The sequence below is a fragment of the Amphiprion ocellaris genome, chromosome 9 (genome assembly GCF_022539595.1).
Source record: "Amphiprion ocellaris isolate individual 3 ecotype Okinawa chromosome 9, ASM2253959v1, whole genome shotgun sequence".
In the NCBI taxonomy this organism is placed as follows: Eukaryota; Metazoa; Chordata; class Actinopteri; family Pomacentridae; genus Amphiprion; species Amphiprion ocellaris.
Genome location: NC_072774.1, coordinates 21,946,849 through 21,962,482, shown reverse-complemented (window position 1 = coordinate 21,962,482; position 15,634 = coordinate 21,946,849). Strand labels below are relative to the sequence as shown.

The 15,634-nt window shown below is 39.1% G+C and overlaps 1 protein-coding gene across 8 annotated transcripts in view; it reads left to right on the top strand.

Moving 5' to 3' along the window:
* Positions 1 to 15,634, top strand: part of grik5 (glutamate receptor, ionotropic, kainate 5) — an 85,894-nt gene that overhangs the window by 12,059 nt on the left and 58,201 nt on the right. For 2 of the 8 annotated variants that reach the window (XM_055013678.1, XM_055013677.1), the window contains one exon: positions 10,029 to 10,097. The exons of the other annotated variants lie outside the window; for them this stretch is intronic. The gene's annotated coding sequence lies outside the window, so the exon portion shown is untranslated. The remainder of the gene's footprint in view (positions 1 to 10,028; positions 10,098 to 15,634) is intronic. 8 annotated transcript variants of the gene reach the window in all.

Sequence of the window (15,634 nt, the reverse complement as noted above, 5' to 3'; positions counted from 1 at the left end):
AAATTTCAAAGTGAAAGAGCATGCCTTTTAATCTAATCAGTTGCTGAGCAGGCAATGCCTGTAGCTAGAAAATGGAGTCTCAGCAGGGGACGTCATCCTGCAATCACTGATCAAACCTGTCTGCCGACCCCTGAGGAGGCCAGAGGGAGTCATGCTGCAAAATAAGAAAAATTGGTTTAATTTTATTGTCATTTTATGTTGATAAAAAGCTTATGAGAGCATATTATAGCAATGACTGTTGTGATCTAAGATTTTATTATCAGTGTAAACAGTTGCACAATTTATCCATTGTTTGGGAAACCGTTTTGTGAAGATGTTTGAAAACCTCAGACTGTCTGACGACAGAAGAAGCTCATTGTACTTTATTACAGAAGAAGTGAAGCACTGTGAAAGCAGTCTTGTCGTGTTCCTCCACTCTGGTACAATTCTACATAAATACTCTTGTTTGGAAAAAAAAAAATCAAGAAGCATTCAGGCAACAGAATTGCCAGTCTTGTGAGTTTTGTGTTACACATTGTAATTTTTCATTGCTGATCCTGCTGAGCAGTTTTCCTGACCAGTAATGGTGTTCATTATCAGCATATCCACAGACATCACACGGCTTAGCTAGATTACACTGAAATCCATGGTTGACCTGTAAATCTTAGTACAGTGTGACGTTTTGTTGGGAAATTTGGGTCCTGACCTTTATGTGGATCAGCCCCTGTTAGATATTTACTCCTTTGAATGAACACTGTGGTAGAAGTTGTGGAATGGGAACAAGCCTGAATTTCATATTGGCCCAATAATGGATAGTCATGCTCTAGCAATGTATTGGCATTGTGTGAAGTGATTTGGGGAAGGCTTTTTTCATATTTTACAACCAACATTAATCTAAAAGCATCACAGAAAGTGCAAAAATACACAATTTCCATGTCTTTTTTTATTCTTTTAGCCTAATATTCACATCTATTACAACCTGAAATGTCTGTAAAAGTAAAACTTTACTACAGTAGATTGTAAAATACTGCTTTGACTGGTAGTGTCCTAAATAAGAAAACAAACACACTACTGGTTCGTTGGTAAGTTTAGTATGGTGTACAATACAGCGAATAATAGTTTGTCATTGCATTTGGGGAGAGAGACTGCTCCCATCTCTCTCTCCAAGAAGAAGAAGAAGAGATCTTATTTCTAACATGATAGTAAACAGAAAGTCATTTCCTCTCTGCACATTCTAAGTAGTAGTATAAGAGTATGGAAAGCTCTATGTCCTACTTCTTTAAACTGAACAGCTTCCAGGGGATGAGATGAAGGCGTCTCTTTAAAGAGTCCTGTAGTCTAGGTTACATTCCATATGGAGTGACAAAAACCTCGTCAGACTGAAACGTCATACCTGTGAAAGCCTTGTACAACAGACACATCTCACATTACTATAAGCAGCAGTCAACATGTAAATCTGGACACATACAAATTCTGTTGGTCTCGAAATGACTGATCATATAGGCAACTTGTCATTAATAGAAGACTATCAGATAATTTAAATATAAATAAATAATACTCTAAGAGCTTACAATTTATTTTACTTTCACAGGTGAAACAGATTATGTACACAGGCCATATTAAATAGACTCACCAATAATGAGTATAATGATTTTGACAGAAAGATGAAGTTTAGTCTCAAAATCTCAAAAGCAAGAGAGTTTGACACATATCACAATAACGATAATTTCATTAATTACTTGTGATCATAAATGATCCCTGACATGGACAATATAATAAGTCAGCAACTGCATATCTATTTTCCCTCTTCAAATATTTTCAGACGCACATTTTGTCGAACTGTTTTGAAATTCATTCCAATCTGAGGCTGCCAATATTTGAGCCACAATGATTCCTGCTTTGATTCCCATTGAAAAGCATCATGTTCAGTGTTTGGAAGCTTTGCATGTTAAAACATCCTGTGGACATGCACCATAGGTTGGACCTAGTAACATTTCTGTATCACTTTCAACATGGCACAAGTGTGAACCGAACCACCACATTGAATAGGTAAGCACAAGCAAGCAGTGCTTGGGGTTGTGTTTAGTGGTTTAATGAATTTTTACACATTTTAACACCAATATTCATTCATCTCTTATTTAATTCTTATAATTAGAAATTATTACAGAGAGAGCACGGAAAGCAGATTAGTCCGAGACAGGAACTGATGGTAAGTCACACTGTATAGGCCTGCATGTCTTCACATCAGACAGGTGAGCTGTCACACTCAGAATAGCTGTTTAGCTCCAAGCTGTTAAGGACTATTTCTTCCTACTTTATTGCATGCCTGGAGCATCAGACATCGGCTTGATCCACGAGTATCTCTAAAGAGAGTGAACTGCAGACATTTACACATGGAACAACACGAGGAACTTCATTGTCCATGTCGCATGTCTGAAAAGAGCTCCAGTTCCTTGGAAATACTGAAAACCTCAGATATGACGAGGGACTGAAAAGGTTTCGTGTTTGACTAAAATGAACCTTTGAGCTGCTGTTTTACAGTGTGACTGTGCTGCCGTGTCCATACCTTCTCCATCTCTTAGTGTATCGTCTAGTCTCACATGAATGATTTTGCGTGTGTACATGAGGGACATTAATGGAAAAGAGCCCTATGTCTGAATGACTAGAATGCCATCACTTTAAGAAATTGATAAAGCCAGCAATGTTTCATATCCCATGTCTGAAAGAGGCTAATGAGAAAGAGCAAAAGGCAGGGTACAGCCTGGACAGGTCACCAGCCCATTATACAGCCACACAGAGACAGAGACCCATGCATGGTGATACTTGAGGTCATTTTAGAACCACCAGTTAACTGATGCATGTTTTTAAATAAACATTCTGTTTTACTATAATCAGAATGGATAGTAAAACACCTTCTGGTCTAACAGTAGGGGCAGTGTGTTGTATGTGAATCATAACTAATGGAGTGATGACAACTGATAACGGCCATTCATAATATTTGAATCTGGTGTCCAACTTGTTCAGGTTTCCTGCTGATACATCCTCTCAAAAAGAGTCTTTGAGAGGTAATTTCACTCATGAAAATGCTTTCCTAAAATGTAGTCTAAGGTTCGACTTGGTCACGAATTCTATATTTTGCCTTTTGTGTCATTCTTTCCAAAACACTAGTGTTTTGGGATTGTGAGCCAAGAGCTTGGATTCTCCACCAATCAGAAGTAATAACATGCGAGATAGTTTCAGTTCAGTTGTCTGCATGTCCGAATGGTGCTACAGCATGGGATTACAGGCTACTGCTTTTTTAAGTACTGCATATTCAATTGACTCACTAAAACATAAAACTCCTAATAGGTTCATCTCATGTCATCATAACTGAATTTAAAAAAGAATACAACAGATAGGATTTATTAACTCTTTTGTGGTTTTATTGGCTTTAGATTTCAACCAACATGTGGCGTATAAATAGCATGATTTTTTCTGCTGAGTTAAAAACTTGGCTGCCATGACAACCCCAAGCTACTGCATACCGCCGCAAGTACTTCCACATAAGTGTCATTAAATAGTAAAATATTATCTACATCATCGCTTTTTTTGAGGCATAACTTTCAGATTAGCTTGAGTGTAAAATGGTAGGTAATCAGTAGCATCTTTTACACCAAGAGATAGAAATGAGATAGAAACTTCCCTGGAGGCAGTAGTTTTTTTACTTTACTAAAGATAAACAATTTCAGTGCATTATCCAAGAGGCTCAGTTAAAATGAAAAACTGTTTTGTCTCTCTGGCTCAGCAGTACTCAATATAATCCACAGCGTTGTTTGACTAGTTTTATTCCAAGTCCTCCTGAGCTAAAGCTTGCTTAGGAATCAAAGTCTGAAGCTCATGTATTTTAAGTATTTTTATCTGAATTGCTGCAGTGACTTTTGAAGACGTGATGCCTATATCTACACTGGGACACAAGAACAATGACAAGGTATTGATATTAGACGTAGCCTGTGTAGCTGTATGCCTGTGTGTGTGTGTGTGTGTGTGTGTGTGCTATGTTTATCCATGCTTGTGTGTGTTTTTTCTGTCTCTGTCTTCATGGGTTATCTGTGAATATTAGAGCTGTAGTGTGCTGCTCTTGTGTGTTAAACGTCTGCATTCAGACATAGTGAAAGCATATTGGGGGTTTTCATCTGTATATTCAGCAAATGTCATGGTTAACTTTTGTGTGTTGTAGATGCAATAATCAATGTCTTTCACTAAATTCTAAATTACAACCTTTGCCATTTACTAATTGCATTGTTTCGAAATCTGATGTCAATTTGTACTATATTCATTGTTCAATTCTTTGCTGTTTGCAGGTCATGAGTAAAAAACTGTGTAAGAAATTCAACAAGATAACTTAGGACACAGCATGTTCTGTGTTCTACTTAAAAACAAGATTCGAGTTGTCAAGCATTTGGTATTAGTACTAGTATTAGTATTGGATATGAGGAAACTGGAGATTAGTAGTAGATTGTAGGTATTGAATACCAGGTGCCATATTGACTTTAATTGTATTCTCTGGCATCTGAACCTTTACTAACAGGTTGTTTTGGCCATTCAGAAGCAGCTGCAACAGGTCTGAAACACAACACTTAATATGGCAGTCATGTTAGAAAATAGCTGTACATTTAAACAACCAGCACATATGGAGCAGTATTAAGGAGACATGTTTCTGGCCACAAGATAAATCTAATTCTAATATTTGATCTCTTATATTTTTGGCATCCACAAACTCCTAAAGGAGATGTCTGGCACTTAAGCTGCCAGATTATCCAATATGCTCACCAGCTAGTCGCTAACAATGTGTCATTGGTTTATGTGGTGCTGAGCAGGTAGAATCAAGGTAAAAATGTTACATATAGCCTTTTTAATGGTGCAATTAAGACATATGTGCAAAATATATCACAGAATGATTTGTAATCTGATTCTGTCCTAGTGGAAATTCAAGCACTAGTGCATTTCAAACAGTAAGAGTTTTGTTGCTGTTTTTTGTAATTTAATTGAAAATGGTAAACTTTTTACACATAAAGTCAAAAATATCAAGACTTTTTTGGTTAAAATTTAGATAATTATGATGTGTAGCTCAGGAAAATTACAAATGTAACACCTAAAAATTGTTAGAATACTTCCTAAGATCAATCAAATATAGGATTTACAATACAGAAATGTCCAAACTCTAAAATATATGTTCATTCATACACTAAATACTTGGTTGGGACTCTTCTTTGGGACCATGGGATACTGCATCAGTGCAGCATGGCAGGCACTGCTCAGATGCTAAGGTGAACATAGTCTTGACAATACCCCAAAGATCATCTCTGAGATTCAGGTCAGAAGAGTTGACTGGCTAATCAAGCACAGTAATCTCTTGGTCAGAAAACCATTTGGTACTATTTTTGGCTCTGTGGGCAGATGCTAAGTCCTGCTGGAAAAGGAACTCGGCATCCCAAAAGAGCTATGTCAGCAGATGGAAACATGTAGTGCTCTACCATCTCCTGGTAGATGGCTACGTTGCCCTTGGACTTGATAAAACACAGTGGACCAGCGCCAGCAGATGACATGGCACCTTACATGATCACAGGATACAGAAACTTCACACTGGATTTCAAACACTTTGGATTCTGTGTCTCTCCACTCTTCCTCCAGACTCTAAAATCTTGATATCCAAATGACATGCAAAGTTTACTTTCATCTGAAAACAGGACTCAGAACACTGAGCAGTCTAGTTCTTTTTCTCTTTAGCAGAGGTAAGACGCTTCTGACGTAGTAGCTTCAGGAGTGGCTTGATATTAGTAATGCAACAGTTGTAGCCCCTTTCCTGAAGACGTCTGGCCTGTACTTGGTGGATCTTGATGCACTGACCCCAGCCTCAGTCCACTCCTTGTGAAGCTCTTCCAAGTTCTTGACTTGATTTATCTTGACAATCCTCTCAAGGTGGTGATCACTGTTACTTGTGCCCCTTTTTCTGACATTTTTCCCTTCTAGTCAACTTCCCATCAGTATGCTTTGATACAGCGCTCTGCCAACAACCAGCCTTTTCAGCATTGACCTTCTGTTGCCTTCCGTCCTTGTGGAGGGAGTCAGTGATCATCTTTTGGACAACTTTTATTACAGCAGTCTCACATCAGCCTCATATCTGTGGATGGCTGCACTGAACTAGACTAACAGATAGATTGCATTTATACTGTTTGAATAGTAATTTACTCAAACTGGAAATTAAATATTTTAATATTTTAAAATATGTTTTAAACTTTTTTTGAAGTTGTCGGTGATAGTAATTAGAAATTTAAATACCAGAATGTTTGAAACATTTTACTTTATGTGCAATTATCCTACAATATATTACATTTCACTTTTTGAAATAACTAATTAAAAATATTACAATATAACTTTTTCATGATATTCTAATTGTTTGAGATGCACTAACTATTGTAAATACTAGGAAACCAAATGGCAATTACATGTTGTTTTCCCACTGAAGATTCATTGTTCTCCTAATGAAGTCAGACTTTTGCTCACTCTGAAAAATGTGGAGAAAACATGCAGCCTTCATTTGCACTGCCTGAGGAATTGCATATACTGGCCTCCTGATATCACCATTTTCCAATTTTGCCATCTAGTCTCAATGAGACAAACAGTTGCTAGCAATTGGCCAGTGGCACTTGCTGGTGATAATGTGTCTACGATAATAACAACATTGTCTCATAAGGGGATAACCTGTCTTATTGCTCAGTGGATTTACATAGAGCAGGTAATCATTGCAGCTGTAGGCTATCTGTGACTGATGGTGTGTGTCAGCAGTGTACATGCAGCCTTTGTTTTCATTTGGCAATAAGGCCTGTTTGGAGCTGACATGCTGCTGCAGAGATCAGTGTAGTATCTGGATGATTGCTGTGTGTGTGTGTGTGTGTGTGTGTGTGTGTGTGTGTGTGTGTGTGTGTGTGTGTGTGTGTGTGTGTGTGTGTGTGTGTGTGTGTGTGTGTGTGTGTGTGTGTGTGTGTGTGTGTGTGTGTGTGTGTGTGTGTGTGTGTGTGTGTGTGTGTGTGTGCGCGTGTGTGTGTAATTCATCTAAATGCTTACCTGTAGGCCATCATCCATGTGCCCATCTCACTCAGTGTATTGCTGTGAACCATAGAAAACACTGGACTCCTTTCAAAGGAGACCACCGCCGCTATGATAACAACCTCATTTACCCTTCCACAATGACTTTGACATCAAAACACTGGTGTGCAGTAATCCATTTTAAAAGAAAACGGAGTTTCAAAAATATGTTAACAAAGTGTGTCTATGACCATATGCTCCAGTGCTTCTTTATTGAATGGATTTTGGAAGCAAAGGGGAGGAGGTGTGGGGAACAGGAAATAGCAATAAGATAGCTCAGCAGAAAAGGCGTAAAGTCCTCTGGTGGCTAGCTAATCTGCCAGGCTTAGGGCAGCAGGTTTTCTCCATACCCTCACAGAGGAAAGAGGAAGCTCCATTGGGCTCACTTTTCAAACCACCTGGGCCCCAGCCACAGGGGGAAAACCCAAACATATTGATTAGCCGTCATGACGAGGTTTGAGGGCGATTTTTTTAATAATTTATTTTTTTGTTTCTGCTTGCCTATCCTTCCCTCTGCCTTCTTTGACAACTTCCTCCAGTTAAGGCCGGGACTTTCTCACAGAAACACATGGCGTTGCAAAGAGAAGATTGAGGATGGAAGGAAAGCATTTAAGAATGAAGTGGAAGAAAAGTGAGGATGGTGTTTTGAGCGAGAACAATCGGCACAAAGAAAGACAGGAATCAAACAAACAGGAGAGCCCCGAGCAGCCGTGTTTTGTTTTGCTCTGATCGTAAGCCAACGTCTGAGAGCATGAGTGTGCACAAGTGAGCTTGTGTGTGTGTCTTGTGGGTGCATGTGTATTTGAGTGTGCATACACGACAGCTGCTGAGTTGCTGTGTTTATCTGTGCGAAAGCTTTACAGTAAATAAAGCTTGAGTCCTGGCAGGGAGACAGGTGCAGCAGGCTGGGCCAAAGGAGAACTACTGTAATTCAGGAGAGAGAGAGAGAGAAGAGTGAGAGGAAGAGAGCAACTCTCTTGAAAGTGCCAACCGGACAGTCTTTTGAAGTGGCCCATATTGGCATAACATGAATAAACATGAACAATGTCTGCTTGCGAGCAAAGCAAGGCTGAAGGTATGATGCTCATTAGAGAGCAAGAGACCATGCTGATAAAAGAACTGTGGCTGTCATTTACTGCATCAAAAAGCAAAGCAAGTTCACGCAGTAGCATTTACCATTGGAGTGCTCATTTTCTTTCAGTCATGCACACAGTGATGAGAAAGACTGGAGACACTGATTAAAAGGAAAATGAATACATGAAAATACCAGAGATCACCTACTGGATTGTATTTTCATACATTTCTCAGTGTTTCTAAATGACCCACCGATTATATTGTTAACCACCAAATGACATGAATGAATTTTGTCTGCAAATTAAGAAATTATATTGAGAAAGCCATTATAATAATTTTCTTTTTCCCTGCTATTTTGTAGGGACAAGTTTTTCTCTGTTCAGTTGCTGAAACAAACTGATGATAATGTTCACTATAGCTTGTAACAAATTATATAACTCCCAGAAGTTCCATATCAAATCATATCTCATCTGTAGGCACTTGGAATATTAACCCACTGCCTCCCCCAAGGCTGAGAGTACAAACTAACACCTTACCGTCCGTGCGTCCCTCTGCAATGGTGTGATTAGAAACTCTGCCTGTTGGATTGCTGATACATGCGCCGCAGTTTGATATCCTCCAGTATGGCAGGCTGCTGGTTATGAATAACCCTGTGCATAACCGACCCTCCCCCAAATCACTGAGGGCGAAATGCACAGATTTCACTGCCTTCCTGTCAGTGTTTTAGGCTGTGCTCTTTGAGGGTTTTTTTCTAGCTAGCTGAATACATGTCAAAGCATAGAGTTCATCTGAAAGCATTAGAGGAATCAGTAACAGCCTTCAAGCCTTTCTGAGGCGGATTGGGGTGGAGATTAAGCAACACTGGTTAAAGGGAGACGGGAGGGGAAATGTGTTTTGGTTTTATAGGCATCTGACAGCTCCTCCATAATAGTGAGTTAATCCATTTTATACAGTGTTTGTCTGTCTGTCTTCCTTTCCTACACGCTTTGGGAACATCCCAACGCATACACAGATGTAGTGCAAATGTGTGCATGCACGTACAAACCCTACATAAACACTCATATTAATATTTTTTGGCTGAACTGATGAATGTCCTTTGAACTGTGATCACTTCTTCGTTTGTCTCATCAGTTTGACTTGACATCTGTCAGAACTGCTCAGGCCGTTGTAGGTAAATAAATGTTGTCCCTCTACCAAGACCCTGGCCAGGAAACATTACTCCAAGCCATGCTAGTGGGCTAGGTGCTAAAGCAAAGCATATGGCCAAACCTGGCACAGCACTGCAAGCTACTTAGACACCAAATTGACTGATTATCAGTGCTAATGACAGGTGTCCTTTCGTGTTTGGTTCATGGTATAAAAACGCAGCCAAATTCTTGCCATCATTAATATAAGCTGCTGCATTGTGACAATATTCTATAGGATGAGGTGCCTTTTATATTGCTGAGCACTTGTTTAACTCATTAAAAAATAACTGATATCTGCCTTTCGATGTCCATTGTCCATATCCATTGTTGAATTGCTTAATTGACATTGATGTGACAGACTCAGTTTAGCTAGTTAGGCTGCATGAGAGTAAAAGATTATTTTGTTCTTTCCATCATTATCTTCCTCATCACACATCATTTAAACCAAATTAACCCTCTTCCAGTTCACCCTTCTGCCACCAAATTATTGTGTCATTTCAGAGCATTTTAGTGGCCCAAGCTCACTCTTTTTTTTTTTTTTTTGTTTGTTTCACTCTCTTAGGGGCTGTCGAAAGTAATAATTGTGTTTCTTGCTGTGTGATAATGCGTTGCTCTCTGCTCCTTTTGGGTCTGCATTGAAATCTCGATCCTGTTCCTCTGCAGTGGCTATCTCTCTCTGTATCTGAAGAACTGATGGTATCTCCCTCCCACTGTGAATTTCCTACTCTCCAGGTGAATTATCCATTCTCCACCTTTTGCCCTCTTTCTCAACTTTCAATATTTTCTCTTTGGCTTTTCTCTCTTCCCCTCTTATCTCTCCTCCACCACTACATTTTCTCCATGTTACTCTCCTCCCTTTCTTTCCTTCGTCACAATGTTGTCTTGCATCCTATCTGTCCACCTCAGTCGCTTTCTTTTGTTTCACTTCAAGCTAACTTGGTATCATAAAGATGCCTTGCATTGCATGTCTGTGGCCAGGAAGCATCAGAGTGTAACGTGCTAAATTGGAATGTTATGGTGGGGCAACACACACGCATGACAAACTCTTGAGTTAATGGACAATTTACCTCGCCTCATTGTTATAGCCTTTACATTCATTAAGCCCCCTCTGCTTTTTCCTTTGCCTTTCTTTATCTTTCTCTCACTTATTCTTTAATTCCATCATTCTTTCCTATCTTCCTCTGCCCTGCTTGTCTTCACCCTGAAAGCCTGGCTGCAATTTTCTGCATTGAGTCCTTCCTCTTGCATGTTTCCTGTGGCTCTGGTGTTTGGTATTTTTTCTCCTCTGCTCCCCCTTCTATTGCTTCCTTCAGCTTGAGCTGCCCAGTCTGCTTCCTCCAGCCCACTGGAGTATATGGTAGAACAATGGTAACCCAGCCATAAATCAACCCAATTGAAAAACACCACCATTAGATCCTCCTTCTCTTTCCATCCCTCATCTGCCCTTTTTTGCCCTCCACCTTTGTTCCAGGAGGCAATGAAGGATGACTATTAACAAATGTTGTGGGTGAAAACAGACGCTTCCAGAGAAAGTCAAGGATAATGGCAAAAACATACAGTGCCTGCACTACTACGTATGTGTGTGCATTTCTTTCTGTGTACACGTTTGTGTATTTGTCAGTTTCATAGAATGAGACTCAGTCTTGAAGCTGATACTGATATGTGGATGCTATGTGCTCCGTCCTGACCTGAAGCTTAGAGGAGAAGGCTCATGCGGAAGGAAAAATATCCTTGTGTCAGCACATCCTCAATCCGGTGTGTGTGTGTGTGTGTGTGTGTGAGTGTGTGTGTGTGTGTGTGTGTGTGTGTGTGTGTGTGTGTGTGTGTGTGTGTGTGTGTGTGGCCACGCATGTATTATAGGCTTAAGGGAGAGAAGAAAATGCATCACAGGGAGACAGATATGCAAAATAGCAAAAAAAAAAAGGAGTGATTGTGAGAGATAGACAGTGGCGGAGTGCATGATAATAGTAACAAATTTGCAACAATGGATGGATGGTGAGTAAAGCAATGCATTGAATGTGATATGGTGATATGATACTCAGACATATTGTAGAAGGATAAAGTTCATTCTAAGAAGGCAGTGGTAATGACACACATTCATGCACATATACAGTTGTGTGTTGTTCAGGCTCACAGTACATGGCAGAGAGCAGCGGTTGAAGAAATATTTAGATCCTTCTGTAAACAAAATAAGAAACTATCTATTACAAACAAGTCCTGCATTTCATAATTAACTAGTAGAGATGTGGCTCACTCTAATTTAATATATTCTAGTTTGCTCTAGTTGCCATGCCGCTTTTATTGTTAAACATCCAGATTTTAAGATATCTGCATGAATGAATGAATGAAGGTTTTTATTTTTGACATGTGAGAAAAATATAAAAGCCACAAAAACAAATCAAAATATTCAAAACATCAACAAAACAAACAAAACAAAGCAACAAAAAAATAACCCAACATATCTGAAAAGGAGTAGGACGAAGCATAAGCTTATTTACTCCTACCCCTTCTCCATCTTGACCAGCAGTCACTCAGTTATTTATGTACATATTTACAAACAAAATAGAACATAAATAACAAACAAATGATAAATAATCAGTGATATACCTGTTTCAAAGCCCCTCCTCCTCCACGTACCACGTGAAAACCATGTTTTTGTACGGCTTTTTAAACTGGGTCGTGCTTGGAGCTCCACCTCCAATCTGCTCCACAACCTCACTCCACATATAGAAAGACTTTAGAAAGACTTTAGTGTTGTACGAAATCTTCCATGTTTGAATTTTAATCCCCCCCTCCAATTCTAACCCCCACCTCTGTTAAACACAAGTTCTGAATTTTTACATCTGTAGCTTAGACTGCTACCTGCATCCTAATGCTACTAGGTGAAAATCTATAATCTATATATATCTTTAATTCATTAATACTTTTTATTTTGTGTCAACTGAAATTCGGGTGAACTGCCACTGTATTTCAAAATTCAGAAGTATTGCCATCAAAATGTTTTTTTTTTGCATAGATCCATGTTTAATAATGAAGACTTGTAAGATGACGACTGACTTTGGAGTAACATTTTAATTTGATAAATAAAAAGTACCTACACCTGTCAGTAAACGTGCTGGGGTAAATATCACAGTGAACCTAAATTAGAGGGCAGAGGGAAAACTCCTTGCACACAAACTCATGCAAAAAATCTTGATGCATATACTGTATGCTTGCACTCACAACTTCAGCACACTTGACTGCACCACACGTGCTATGACACATCTTGACAGATACACACCCATCCGTGCAGACTTACAGACTCACAGCGCAAAGGCCACGCTGCATAGAGGTGCTGACGGCTGTCATGTTAATATGCCAAGGAGGCTTGAGGATTGGATTGTTACCAGCAGGATGAGTCGGAGGAGTAGAGAAGAGAGAGTAAGAAGGTAATGTCTCTTTTCTCTTTTCCAAAAAAAAAATGACATCTACTTCTGCAGGATGATCAAATATATTTAAACCTTTAATTTGTCAGTTTCAAGTGTGTCAGTCAGACAAAATTATAATAGGTTCATGACAAACAGTGCTTGGCTGTTATTCAGCATTACTGTTTATCAACAACTTTCAGATACTATATGAGTTCAAGTAACATTAGAAGCTCCCTCCTGCCTTTTTATTAGATTTGAGAAAGTGCACACTCCACCAGCCCCAGTCAAACAAACTTACATAAGATAGCACTACGTTTGCCAAACTTATCAGTTTGTCTCCATCCCTGAAGTCTGCTTTATTGTCCAAACGGAGATTTAAACAGTGCTTCAAGTCGCTATTTCCTTTTCATTTTATAAATAAAAGCTTGATCGTACATTTTCCTCTGCATTATGCACAGTACCACCAAGACTAACTAGCTTTAGCCTACACTGTTATGTTTTTTATATGGGCAGTTAACATGTTTTCACCACAGCCGAAGCTATTTCCTTCACCTTGAGCATGTGGTTGTTGCTTTGATCATGGCATTAAGAGGCACTAATTTTAACCTAAATAATCTTTCACGGACTGTTTGAAAGGATTTTATTTTAGGTTTTTGTTTTACATGTGTAAAAAGCTTTCTGTCTGTTATAACAACATAATAATAAAGCATACCTTAAACTGTGATCATTATTTTGAGTGTTTTATGTGATTTTCAAAATAGTTCCTTATCAGTAGTTATATCCCAAAATAGACACACTGATTTTAGGAATATTTCCCAGTCCTAACAGTGACTAGCACTGTTAGTCCCCACAAAATGAAAAAGCAGATGTGTGGAATAGATGATGTCCTCTGTAAATGGAGATGGATACGAAGTGAAGAGAGGGGAATGAGGGGTAGGGGGAGATAAAGAGTGAGGGAGGGTAGAGGAATGAAGAAGGGGAGAGAACACAAGAGGGGAAGTTGATGATGGAATGAAGACGAGGGGGGTGAGGTTGAGGGCGAGTGCAGGGATTGTTGGAAGGAAGAGAGGGAGGTGGGTTTATTTGCCATTCAGGAGTGTGGTCTTCACTGGCCCCTGCAGCACCGTCTTCCCAATCTCCATCCCTTAATCAAGTAGAAGAACAAAGATGTGCATGTTATTAAAAATCAGGCCCGTCAAATGGAGCAGGGGAGAAGGAGAGAGAAGGAGAGAACGAAATAAATAATGGCATAGTAGAGTATAAATATAGTGATATCCTCCGGGCACGTTCTATCTATTGCTCTTTTTCCCTGGCCATGAAGGAATTCTTCTCTTTCTTTCCTCTCTCTCTCTCTTTGTTCAAATAATGATGAAACAGTGTTGATTTTCATTGTGTGCCTTCACTATGTCTCCACATTCCATTGCTTTTTTAGCACTGGCTGCCCATCTCTTCTTTCTCTCCATGCCTCTGTTCTGACTCTCTTTGTTGCGGTCTTATATGCTTTGTTCTCATTCCGTGACTCTCACCTGTTCTTCATTTTTCTCTTACGCTGTCCCACCTCCTCTCCCGTCTCTCCCTTATTTTGTGTGATGTCAAGCTAATCACTCTGCCGCTATGTCTTTCAGCTTCTCTCTGTCTCTCGCTCTCACTCCCGCTCGCTGACCCTGTTGGGTGTGAAAGTGATTCTGCTGGATGGCGCATTAGGGGGTTTGTGGTTTCTATATGTGTGGATGTCTGTGTGTGGAAGTGACGATGATGGCATGTTGAGAGACAGGTGAAAGGTGAGAGAAGGGACCCAGCAGCAGACGGAGGCGTCAGTGTGTGTCATCTCTTATCAGCAGTATTTAGCAATGGATGTGTTACCCCCACTGTAATGGTACGACTCAGTGTGAAATTATACAATATTTACAGCCCAGGATAATTAGAGGTCAGCAGTTAGTTATCATGGCGTCACCAAGGACATGGAGACTATTAATTATATTTCACGTGTTTAGATTTAGTCAGTGTTTAATATTTGAGGGTATTTTTAGAAAGATTTTTTTTGTCTGGTTATAAAACAAGACTAAAGCTGTGTCCTTTATCATTATGACATAGTTTCAAAGCTAGCTTTAGAAAATTAAGAATAGTAAAAACGGCTAAGATGCACATTTTTGCACTTGATTTTTGTGCCTATGTTATATTCTATTCCCACAATGCATTTCAAAAAGAAAACGGAGGAACTGCTCACATATTGCATCACATCCAGACAAAGATGAAGTACATAAATTGTTTTATTTGATACAAACTGCTTAAGCTGTTTAAATGCTATGGTTGCTACAATCATTTGGTAAGTTTTTCAAAAAGCTCATGACAACAAAGCAGAGCAATCAGATGAAACTGTATTGTTTAACTAATTCAACAGACTGATAGGTTAATGTTACTGTAAGGTGACTGGATTTTATGAAGTCAGATTTATTTACTGTCTTTAAAAAAAAAAAATCTATAGTGTCCAACGTGTTTCTCTGCATTTACGTTTCAGATGATTTGATGTCATGAGCATTTTTTTTACTCTGTAAATAATTTGCTCACAAAATTTTTAACAAATCATTACAGGTCCAATGTTTAAAGTTTTAGGCATTTAAATGGTGATTTAAATTTGGAATAGAAAAACACGACTGCTTGACTATGTAAGATTAAATTCTTTGACGCTGTGAAGGTTATTACTTGCCTCCAGTGGGGCAAATATCTTTATCTTTGTAATTTGCCCAGATTATGGCGCCAGAGGAAATGTCAGCATTACATATACAGATTTTTTTTTTTTTTTTTTCGCTCAGTGGCTATTTTAGGATATCTCTACAATTTCAGGCTCAGCACTGCAAACTA